Genomic DNA, 7,722 nt, shown 5'->3' with positions numbered 1-7,722 from the left:
TCATGTTCAGATCGGGCGAAGAAGAGTCAGAAGTTTGTGTGGACACCAGCAGCAGCCTGCACATCTACTCCAACGTCCAAACATCTCACTCAGTGCTAAACCTGAAGTGAACTGCAGACCCAGCAGCTCTGTGAGCTCCCACTGGCTTCCAGCTCCGCGAGGACCCTGTGAGGACTGGGTCTGGGTGCAGCTCAGCAGATAAGAAAGGAGTTGACTTTATGCAGCTGAGCAAGTTCATGTGACAAGCATGTGAGGCAGCAGGGCTCTTTGTTCGACCTGGTCTCATGACTCCAGGCCGAGGTAATCCTTCTGGGAGTCTCATGACCCATCAAGCTTCAACACAAGAGCATTTTCATGAGCTGCTGGGACCAGACTCAATAAATCTGCTTTTAAAAATCCCCCAAAAACATAACCTCCCAAAACCTCCCAAACCCTGATCCTCCATGTGCTCAGCTTTAAACTGAAACCTGTTGAACCTGCTCCCCCTCAAGATTTCAGTTTGTCTTCATGGAAACTGAGTCCATCTTCTTTGGTTTGAATCGTTTTGCTTCTTTACTCCAGTTTTTACATTTGGTTGCTTTTCCACCGCATCTCAGAGAGGAATTCTGTGCTCTTTTCTTCACTACGGTCACCTCCACACAGGAGTTTAGAAATGCAGAGCCCACTTTAATTCAGGACGGCCTCACCTGTGGACCAACCAGACTTTCTAACATTTTATCATGGCACGAAAAGCACCGCTGATATAACTGCATCTGGATTCTGGGAAACACTCGTGAAAACAAAGTTTGCCTGCACAACAGACCGAACACACATTCAGTTCATATGACAGTTTAATCGATCAGAACATGTACTTTTACTTCTGATACTGTAAATAATACTGATGGACCTCTTCACAGGGATTTTATTGCAGTACTTATACTTGAAAATTTAGTGGAGTATTTGTTCCGTTCTTCTGTGCAATAATATTCTGCTAAAGTACTTTTAAAGTGAATAAAATAAAATCAAGGAGTGTTTTCTCAACGAAAACAGAAAAAAGGAAGGACTCAGCAACAATGCACAGGGTGTGTGAGAGAGGCCTGGAGATTTGGATTATCAGGGGTTTAAATGAGATTAATGCTGTTCAGAGGAACTACTTGTTTGCATAATGAGCTGTTGTATTATGCTCTATTTTATTTCATTCAGAGACAGGAAGTGGACCGCAGCTCTGAACCAATCAGAGAATAACAAGGTAGGAATAAACAGCAAATCTCTTCAGTCGGCACAACAGCAGCACAATGCATTGATGGGGAGGAATCAGCAAAAATCAAACACTTATTCTTTGTTTTTGAACAGATTTAGTGCATGTCACATATGTAGTACCAACACCAGTTGGGGTTGTACAACAATCCCTGGTGGTCTCTAGTTTGCATGTGTGTTTCCATGTGAACTGGAGCCTATTTCAATTTATTTCTATAAATATTGTATGAAAACATATTAAAAATATATACTGATGATAATTCGTTCAACGGTGAAAGCAATATTTAGGAAACTGATAAACCTGTGCCAGAAGTAAATGTGTAAAGTTCTTCTTTTGGACTTGCATCAACACTTAACTGAGGTTCATCGGGGCAGTTGTTACACAATCTTTCTGACAGACACACAAACAGCAACAAAAATATTTCTGTAAGATCTCAAAAAGTAGCATCAAAAAGCTAAAATAAAAACCTCAATGAAAAAATGCTGGAAGAATTTAAAAAGAAAAGAAAAGAAAAATCAAGCATTTGTGCCAAAAATACAAAAAAACCTGCAGTTCCCACGATCGCCACGGGCTTCCGTTTTTTTAAAATGTCCAACTTTACAGCAGAAATTTAAAAAATAATGTTTACAGCCTGCGATGTGAAACAGTTTTGGGTTCTCTTTATATAATACCTACTTCGTATTTCAGTTGCATTAAGGCTCAAAATTGGCATTATTAAGTCTGAGCTGGATGCTTATAAAGGTGGTTTTAGCTGAAATGTTTAACTGGTTACCACTAATTTGATTTACTGAATTGGGTCCCATGCAGGTTTACTATGATGATGCCTTTTGAAAGTTTTCATACAATTATGAATCCATTTTATTAATTTTATCAAACTCATTTTATATATGAGTATAATCTGTGATAAATATCAATATCAAAAATTCTTTGCTCCAGTTTGGGAGAAGGATATTCTAGGATTTTTTTCTAATTTAATTATGTTGTTCTATGAATGAATGTTCTTTCTGCCTTTCTGGCACTTTATCTTACAAAAGGCTTTGTGCAATCCTTTTCTTCCTATAGGAAAAGTGCCTGTCTTAGTTTTTATAAACAAGTATAACCCTCGATGACATTCAGTCAATTTAATTTGTTCCTTTTCTTCATAACTTCTAAAAACTTTTCACAATATGCAACGTTTTTTCCCATTTTTTTCATTCATCAAATTAACGGGAAACTGATTAACTGAGGAGATACAGGTGAAGCTTGCGTCTGACAGAAAGGATCTGGTTCGAGTGTTAAGACGAGCGTGTTACTCATCTGTGCGACGTTGGCGTCTCTGTTTTATTAATTAGACCCTTTGCTGTTCGCACTTTAATGTGTCTGATTTCACAGTCACATGTTTTCCAGGGAAAATAAACAGATGATTGTGTTCATTGAGCAAAATCACATGAAGCCAATGAACCGTGAAGTGAGCGGGCCACATGATCTGAGGAGGAAGAGGAGGGGAGAAGGGCATGAGTAGGTCACATGGTCTGAGAGAAGGTGCTGCTGCTTCCTCCCTGAACCTAAAAACAAAAATCTGATTTCTTTGTTTTGTTCAGATATTTGTCTTTTTGTTTTTTTAATGCTACTAAATGTGAAGTTGCAGTAGCACTTTATTTAAACCAGTTTAACTGTCCTCTAACTGACCTCCAAACCCAGCTTCCTGTTCTGACCCGGGGGGGGCCTTGCACTGTTACAGCCCTCGGTCATAAAAGAGTGCAAAGAGTGATTTCTGTGTTCATGCTGTTGTTGATTGGCTGTCTCCCTGTGGATTCAGTGTCTGCAGATAATTTTCTGTGGAGTTTTTCAAACATTTCTCAGAACAAAACCTCAGAGTCAGATGGAGGCGGTGGTGGTGATGATGATCTGGGGCCCGTTCTTCGTACCTCGCTAAGTAGGTTAGCCGGATTAGATTGTTGACGATTTCGCGTGATCCTGGATCAGTCGGTTCCCCGAAGCTCATCCGGGACTTGCTGTCATAGCAACAGAGCCGTAAGCGTAAACCTGCTCGGGAGCAGGTTTACTTTATGTAAACAGGATTAGATCGCGGCCACGCAGGTATGTCCGCTTCATTTATACGAAAGCAACAGCGATATTTTACCACTGTTTCACCATAAATAAATAACATCAATGTAACTAAAGATAATGCAGCACTTGATCCTTTTATTAATGTCACACAGATACATACAGGTCATTTCCTAAAAAAGGGAAATGTACTATTAACATTCTATTACATGTATGTGATTATTACAGATGTAATTCATATTTCAGAGTAGCAATTGTAAATTACTTCGTGTAATCAAGATGAGAGACCACGGCTATAAAAGCGAAGGTGGATTTGGGAAGCCTGTTGCAGCCATGTCCTGTCCGTATACGCGACCAACCCATTGCGGAAGGTGCAAGATTGATAAGGAGAGTCCTCAGAATTCAGCGTATATTGCGGGATAGACAGGATCCTTTAGCTCAGCGCGACAGTGTGCTCATAGAGAGATATCGATTTTCCCGTGAGGGTATTATTCACTTAACCAACTTGTTGACGAGGGGGTGCAGGACCACCACCTGTCTTTTTTTCCTCTGCCCTTTTCTTGGTTGCTGTTATGAACAAACTAACAGAGTATTACAGGCCAGTATTACCTTGCCAAGAGACGCAAAGCAATCTAAGAGATAAATATTACCATTCTGTAGAATACTCCTGTATTCCACTTTTACTTGTTCCCATGTTCTTGTGGGTCCTGTTGTGGCTCTAATGTGAAAGGGGATATAATATAACATATTATAATATAATATAATGCCATATGATATTGGACAATATAGTGTCATATGATAGATCTACCCTACCGCCTACTGGTGTTGGCCAGAGGGGCCGATGGCGCGATATGGCAGCCTGGCTACAACCGTAGCTGCCTCCACCAGTGTGTGAATGTGGGAGTGAATGAATAGTGGTATCGTAAAGCGCTTTGGGTGCCTTGGAAAGCGCTATATAAATCCAATCCATTATTATTATTATTATTAAATTACCTACGAGTTTGATTTGTCAGCAACTTTCTGCCAGCCCTCTCTCCTTGCTTTTGCAGCCTTTGCAGTGTTCTCTTGCGTTTTAATTAAACTCTGAAACTCCTGTAATCCCTCACTCATGAGTTCTTGCTCTGCTGCCGGAAAATACCGAGCACGCCCCTTCGATATTTTCGCCGACCAATCAGCGGGTTGCCGATCAATGTTTCTACTATCGATGCGTAGCCCCTTTTACGACACCCAGTGATGTCACATTCCTGCGTCCAGCTGTAGTAATCGTCAACAGCAGGTGTGTTCGGGGAACCGGATTAGCGAGCTCACGGTTAGCGCGATGATTTGATCTTGGATGTGTCATTTGATCTTGGATGTAGTAAGCGACGTACGAAGAACGGGCCCCAGAACAAAGATATATAAGAAAATGCAAGACTGAAAGAAAAATGATTAAAACAGCACAATGGCACCAGTGAGAGAAAACCGCAAACCACAAACAAGGACCAAACCAGCACGAGGAGGCCTTCAGATATTCAGTGAGTGTTTTCAGAACTGCAAATGAGTTTCAGAACGTTTGCTGAAAAACACTGACACCAAAAAAAGTCCAGAAAAAAATCAAACAGGCTTCACAGAGTTCATCTTAACATCTTAACTGAGAGACCAGGAAACGTTTCTCCAAGAGCTCACTCTGGTTCACACCCACCAGCTAATTTTAACTTACACTCAAAACATCTGTAAGAGGCAGCATTATGCTAAACAATCTCAAGGGGAATGATTGCAGGATATTCAAGTTCTGAGAGTTAAGGTAAGTCTGAGGTGCAGGGGTGGAGCCAAATAGTGGCCAGGTGGGTCCAGTGACAGAACAGAAGTCTTGCAGCATGCATGCATCCTATAGAAGGCTGTGCATGTGTACAGCTGATGTTACCTGCAGTGACTACTAAAGAGCTTTTTCTCTTAATGCTTGTTTAACCACCTGCTTTAATTGCAGTTATGGATGAGCTTCTTTAACAGTTCAAAAAGAGGAACTATAGGTAACATTTCAGGTACTTTTTGACCATTTGATGCTGTAAGTAACGATCTCATCCTGGCCACCGCAGTAAATATTGCCACCTTCCCAGGTGAGTTTTCCATCCTACCTTCTGTGATGCAGAGGATGCGCTGCGTTTTATGGATGAGCGTTTGAAAGACCCATCAGTTCCTCTCCTCCCTCTGCTGTCCATGTTGGTAAAGTTTAGCTTTCCTCCACCTTCATCGTCCCATCTCCCCTTCTGTACGCGTGTCCTCTGTCTCTTCTCTGTCTCCCGTGTCCTCTTGTGGTCGTCGCAATCCCGTCCTCAGTCTGTGATGCGTTCATCTCTGGGTGGGGTGTGGTGGGTGGAGACCCCATCCTGTCTCTCCATGTGTAATCAGGATTAGTGGATGCTACAGACGGCCAAGGGTGGTGCTCTACGAGGGATGCAGATTTAATAAATGATGATTGGAGGTAAATCTACTTTAAACCTTGCCTAACTCAGTGCAGACAGGATAAAGTTCTGTCTTTTATTCTTTCATAAAACTGAAGTACCACTCCAACATATTTGGATGTGCAGCTCCACCTCAGCACTTTCACTGCTGTGAAATTTTAAATGAGAGTGAGTTGGGTCAGATTCCCCACTGCTGTTTGCATTGATAGCATTAATGAGAGGTAAAGGCTCCATCTGCAGGTTGACTTGAACATGACAAATTTATTCATGACAAGAACATATCAGTTGCTCCAATTAATCATTTTTCTGCAGCATAAGGCAGGATCAGGTGACCCTGCAAGAGGCTCAGACTGCAGGAGGACTTCCCCTGATGCACTGAGAACTTCTCCTCCATGTGCCTTAAGTGCTGCTTTCTCCCATACTATTTGCCTATACGCTGTTTTTCTTCTCTGTCCTCTCACGCCCCAACCATTTGCGGCAGTTCGCGCAAGCATCGTTCTGCAGAAGGTCTCTTCCTGTTTTAAGGGTGTTCTTCCTTCACACAGTCAACAAGTGCTTAACAAATTAGGACTAAAAATAAAACATTAAAACATATTTAATAAAACTTCTATAAAATAGAGTGGCTGTCACGGGTTGCCGGGGCAAGCCGTGTGGGAGTTATTTAGGACCAAAATGCGGCAGCTCTAGTGCAAGTGAGTTTATTAAACAGAAGTAGATACAAACAGAAATGGCAAAGGTGAGTATGGAACTACGAAAACCTAAACTAGGCAAAACTAACAAAACCAACCAGAAACGAAGATGCAGGGAGGCACAGGAAAATACACAGGAAACCGGACAGCGAGAAGCAGACGAACGAGGACGAGGTAACACACACTATAAATACACACACCAGGAATCAAGGGATGGGAAACAGGAGGGGAACACACCTGGAAGACATCACAGCTGACGAGGCAGGGGAACGTAAACAGAACACACTGACATAAGACAGAGCCCTTCAGAGTAAAACAGGAAACACATACGCGTAATGACACAGACTCAGAGACGCGGACTAAACACAGAGACCTAATACACTAAGGAGATACACAAGCAGGGAAGACACCAAACAGAGGAAACACAACTAAACCCTAGGAAACCCAAAACAACAGTCATAATACAAAACTATCAAAAGTAAAAGCACAAAACCAAAAACACTGGGTCACCGACCCAGGACCATGACAGTGGCAGCAGAATAAAAAATAGTCTTTGCTGAATCTTTGTTACGGAAACATCGGCATGGAGTTTGGGGTGCGATTCATCCCGTGTGAAGCGATGTTGAATTTCAGTGGAAGGGAAAAACAAGGATCTGCATTTTGTCCCAAGTGGTATGACATCAGTGACTCTGCACTGAATCTTGATTATGATTATGAGTCACTTTGGCAAAACCATCTTGGTGTTTTGCAACTAAATGTCATGGATGAAGCGTGCAAAAAGCAAAGGGACCAAAGTAGCCACGCCTTAAACCATCCCCTGCTTTATCATCTATTTCACTCTAACTGGAAAAATAATTTACAAAGTGAACTTTAACGTTTTGTTCAGTAAGACCCAAAACTGGTGACTGAGATCACAAATGTCTGAGGAAAATGTTTATTGAGGTCATAAGTCAAGTAAAAAGTTCTGTCATTTTTTGATACACTTCTATGCAATCAGACTTCTTTTGAGGATTTTCCTCCAGCTGATCATTAATAAGAAAATTTAAGGCTTTACTTTTCATAACTAAAGCTGCTTCCACCTTGCATACACAGTCTATCATTCAAATCACTTTTTATTTGACGACTGAATTTAATTTGAAAAAAATGTTATTGAATGCTTGACCATAACCTGGAGTCGCTCTGGGCTATAATCCAGCAACACACACATAAATAAAACCTGATTCAGTAAAAGGTTTTACATGATTTATATTACAGAGATTCAGGATTAATGTTACACTCTCACACCGGATTATTGATGAGGGTGTTTCTC

This window comes from Aulonocara sp. 'chitande type north' Nkhata Bay, linkage group LG1 (genome assembly GCF_057382095.1).
Source record: "Aulonocara sp. 'chitande type north' Nkhata Bay isolate Kocher_YH1m ecotype deep benthic linkage group LG1, A_spYH_male_GT1.1, whole genome shotgun sequence".
NCBI classification, from domain to species: Eukaryota; Metazoa; Chordata; class Actinopteri; order Cichliformes; family Cichlidae; genus Aulonocara; species Aulonocara sp. 'chitande type north' Nkhata Bay.
Note: the sequence above shows the minus strand (reverse complement) of the source record.